At 43.8% G+C, this 5,035-nt stretch overlaps 1 non-coding gene across 1 annotated transcript; it reads right to left on the reverse strand.

The window, feature by feature from the left end:
• Positions 1–294: 294 nt before the first annotated feature.
• Positions 295–366, reverse strand: trnam-cau (transfer RNA methionine (anticodon CAU)). Its single transcript has one exon. It is a non-coding gene; the product is annotated as a tRNA-Met (tRNA).
• Positions 367–5,035: the final 4,669 nt, after the last annotated feature.

The following is a 5,035-nucleotide window of genomic DNA, read 5'->3' on the forward strand; positions in this document are numbered from 1 at the left end:
TACTCACCATCTCCTGACTGTGACCATTTGCCGTCGTTTTACATCTGCTGGTGGAGAGGAGGCGCTGCAGGAATGGTTTGACAAAGAGGAGAGACTGGGGTGAAACGTGTTTGCAGCTGGTGCAGCTTCTGTTCCTGTGCGCAACAAAGTGGTTTGTGAGACTTGTTGCTGATTGATGTGTTGAGTGGAAGAAAAAAGCTGATTGCAATAAAGCGTTTGAAGAAGCATAATGTGATTGTGGATAAACACTTGATGTTTTCAAAGGAAACCAGTTGTGTTCCTACAAAACATGAATAGCAGAGAATGGTTTCGATCCATCGACCTCTGGGTTATGGGCCCAGCACGCTTCCGCTGCGCCACTCTGCTACCAGATGATTTTAATTTCAATTGCCTATTCGTGAAATATGTTCAGTTCCCCAATTTTTTTTACAAAATAGAATTGTTGTCAGATTGCTCAACAACCCAGACTCAGCAACACACTCGCTGACCGACTCACCCTCACTGCACAATGGCACAAGGACACTAAGTAACAGCACCGACAATCATGCAGGCAGAGAAAGACACACAGAAAACCAGGAAGAGATTTCAGGACCCAGAAAGGAACAGACAGAGAATGTTACTGAGCAAACCAGCAAGAGACAGCGAAAGATGGATGATTTATGGAAACGTGTTCTCTGTTAAGATGTCCCCTGTGTTCTTTTAAAGATATTTCCTGCTGTGTAATAGAATATTTTCAGTGTTTTCTGTTTTAAGCTCTCCCTCTTGTCCTGGCCAGTATTTATCCCTCAATGTCACTGAAACAAGTGATTATCTGTTCATTATCACATTGATCTTAGTGGCAAATTGGATGCAGCATTTCCTACAACAGTGATTATGTATTAAACGTCCTTCACTGGCTGTCTGGGTCTTTCGGACAGCATGAGGCTGTGTTTGAGATCCCAGTCCAACCCACATTCCCTGTGTGAGAGCCCAGTCCACCCACATTCCCTGTGTGAGATCCCAGTCCATCCCACATTCCCTGTCTGAGATCACAATGCACCCCACATTCCCTGTGCACGATAAAAATTTGCTTCTTTTCTTTCTTACTGTATTCGCTGTTGTGTAAAGATGCTCTCTGCTATTATGTAAAATGGTTCCCTGTTGGGTAAAGATCTTCTCATTTGTGTAAATATGATCCGTCTTGTGTAAAAGTGTTCCCGGTTGTTTAAATATGTTCCCTGCTCTGTAATGTAGAGCTGAGTCTGCACTAATGGAATTGCGACAGTATCTTCCAGTCTGATACTGTATGAGGGCTGGGATATGATCCAAAGCTCAGTCTAGACAAATTGAATTGCTATTGTATCTTTCAGTTTCACAATCCGGGTGAGTTTTAAACTGAAATCTCAGTTTGTATCTCAGGTTATACTATCTTTTAGATTCTCTCAATCTGATATCGCACTTTAGACTTAGACTTATATTGAGTCATAGAGTTATACAGTACAGAAACAGGCCCTTCAGCCCATCGTGTCTGTGCTGGCCATCAAGCACCAAAGTATTCTAATCCCATTTTCCTGCACTTGGCCCGCAGCCTTGTATGCTATGACGTTTCAAGTGCTCATCTAAATGCTTCTTAAATGTTGTGAGGGTTCCTACCTCTACCACCCCTTCAGGCAGTGTGTTCAGATTCCAACCACCCTCTGGGTGAAAAACAATTTCCTCAAATTCCCCTCTAAACCTCTTTCCCTTTACCTTAACTCTTTGCCCCCTGGTTATTGACCCCTCCGCTGAGGGAAGAAGTCTCTTCCTATCTAACCTATCAATGCCCCTCATAATTTTGTATACTTCAATGATGTCCCCCCTCAGCCTTCTCTGCTCTAAGGAAAACAACCCGAGCCTTTTCAGTTTCTCTTCATAGCAGAAATGCTCCAGCCCAGGCAACATCCTGGTGAATCTCCTCTGCACCCTCTCCAGTGCAATCACATCCTTCCTATAGTATGGTGTCCAGAACTGAACACAGTACTCCAGCTGTGGCCTAACTAGCGTTTTATACAGCTCCATCATAACCTCCCTGCTCTTATTTTCTATGCCTCCGTTAATAAAGACAAGTACCCCATATGCTTTCCGAACCACCTTATCTACCTGTGCTGCTGCCTTCAGTGATCTATGGACAAGTACACCAAGGCCCCTCGGACCTTCTGTACTTCCTAGGGTGCCACCATCCATTGTCTATTCCCTTGCCTTGTTAGTCCTCCCAAAGTGCATCACCTCACACTTCTCAGGATGAAATTCCATTTGCCACTGCTCCATCCATCTTATCAGCCCATCGATACTGTCCTGTAACCTAAGGCTTTCCTCCTCACTATTACAACATCACCAATTTTTGTGTCATCTGCGAATTTACTTATCATACCTGCTATATTCACGTCTAAATCATTAATAATTATGTATCTAATGTATATGTCAGGATGCACTATGGGAATTAATACTAAAACTTATAAAATCATAACGTGAGTAAATATTGAGCTGGTATTTAATTTGAATCTCAGATTATCTTATTGAGGTTAATTCTGTAACTTTGAAACAGGAACCATGTGTCAGTTCTATGTGTCTTTAATTTGTAGCTGAGGTTGCTCTATTGTGGGATTGACACACTGATAATTTGATAGTGGGTGAGAATTTGGACTGGGATTTATGTATCTACCTGTCAGTGGTACTGAGTTATGGTAACAGGGAAACAACGTCTGTCTCTCCTGCTCTGTTGGATAGATGGATTGAAAATGTGTCTCTGGAACTATTTCTGCTGTCTGAGACTGTGGAATTGATGACCTGTCTGTGTCTCTGCGCTCTGTGAGTGATAATGTACGGACTGTGTGTGAGAAGGAGCTGGTGACACTCTTCCTTGTGACTTGGTGGAGGAAACATCCCATTTACTCTGGCTTCTTCATTTATTTTCCTGTTGAAACAAAAGTATGTTTTACAACTCAAGTACAGGTGAGGTGGAAGATACAAAGACCATCAGCTTAATGTCTCGATTAATAATCATTATGAACGGCCACAAAGGAACCCCAGGGATACAAACATTATCAAATGTTTGACTCCACTGCAGTACTGCAGCACTCAGGGTCTGTATCCTTGGTGTATTGGGCGCTATGACAACAACGTAATGATATGTAGACAGAGCCCAAACCCTGCACTGCTCCATGAATGGAAATATCCGATGGAGCAGCGACATTTGCACTGGTCAGATTTCCATTTATTGCTCCCATGGCATTAACCTGTTTAAAATGAGCCTGTCTTAGTTCTCACCTGGCGACTTACAGATGCTCTTTGTATAACTCCCCACACTCTTCCTGTCTGGCTCTGCTTCCACTCTTCACTGTCAAATAGCAACAAACCGGCTGAGATTGGAACTAAACCAGGAATATTCACTGCTGGTCTGGGGAGAGGAAGCAGCATTGAATTTCAATAACAAATTGTTCCCATTCTGTCTCCATCAATTTTCCACACAGGCCGAGAATGGTCTCTCCCTTCCCCCACTCACTCCATGTTCCGAGACCAGTTCCTGCTCCATTCAGCCTCTTACAAACAGCCCCCGCCTCTCCCTGAACTTGACCCCGGACTCGATGCTGATCTCTGAGTCTATCTGCGGACACGCTCCCAAAGCGATGTGCTGCTGGAAGGAGGCTGCTGTTTGCTCCCTTCCCCCGGGACCTGGATCTCTCCATTGGCGGCTGGGGGAGGGGGGCGCAGGCGCAGATTTCTGCAACAATTCCGCAAACAGAAACAAGGAAAATTTGGGGCAAACAATGAGTCCATTCGGCCCATCCTCTCCACGCCAGCGCAAAGAGAGCGATTCAGCCTCATCCCATAGTTGTTGTTATTGGACAGTGAAGTGTGGAAACAGAAGCGGACAGTCAGGATGTGGGGAGTTACACAAAGAGAATCTATTATAGGCACCAGGTGAGAAGTGTGAAGGACACATTTTAAACAGCGGCTGTTTGGTTTCGCTTGAACAGTTAGACCATGGGAGCGGGAACTAGAAATCTGACCTGTGTAAAAGTCCCTGTTCCGTCGGTCAGTCCCATTCATGGCCCAGTGGATTGTTTCTGGATGTCATTAAATTGTTGTAAAATGGCCAAAGCCCCTGGTATGCAGTAGCTGGGGGCTGAAGGACTGCAGTGGAATCAGACACTGATTCTCTTTGTATTGCTGGGTTTCCTTTGTGATTGTTCACAATGATTATTCATTGAAAAATTGTTTTGGTCACTTTTGTATCTTCTACCACATCTCTTCCTGAATTATAATAAATACATCTCCTTTCTACAGGCAAATACTTGAAGGAAGTAAAATAAATGTAATGATTCCTCGACACAAGGGGAAGTGCAGCCAGCTCCTCACACACAGTAAGTACAGTATCACTCACAGAGAGCCGAGACATCAGTTCCACAATCACCGACAGCAGAAGTAGTCAGACCGGCACTGATCCCAAGTTCCAGAGACATTTACTCAATCCAACAGTCACACAGAGCAGGAAAGACTGAAGTTGTTTCCATTTCACCCCAACTCAGTCCCACTGACAGGTAGATCAATCCCAGTCCAAAATTACACCCACTATCAGATTGCAAGGCATTGTGTCACTCTCACAAGAGAGTAGCCTGAACTACAAATTCAATGTCAGATGGAACAGACAAACAGTACCTGATTGTAAAATACAGAATTAATCTCAATAATGTACCCAGACTGCAGACTGAGCTACATGTTACACACCACTCCACAAATCTCACAAATGGTCAGAGTGGAAGACACAGTGTTCATTCCATTACTGCAAACTGAATGAACCTGATCTTACAAACAACAGATTATAAGATGAAAGGCCACAGACCTGAGAAATTAACTCTGCTTCTCTCTCAACACATGCTGCCTGACGTGCTGGGTATTTTCAGTATTTTATGTTTTTATTTCAGATTTCCAGCATCTGCAGAATTTTGCTTTTATTTTAGGGTTCAAGAAACATTCCATTGTGAGGTGAGAGTGACTGCCCTTGACATCAAGGCAG

Source organism: Heterodontus francisci, chromosome 28 (genome assembly GCF_036365525.1).
Source record: "Heterodontus francisci isolate sHetFra1 chromosome 28, sHetFra1.hap1, whole genome shotgun sequence".
Classification (NCBI taxonomy): Eukaryota; Metazoa; Chordata; class Chondrichthyes; order Heterodontiformes; family Heterodontidae; genus Heterodontus; species Heterodontus francisci.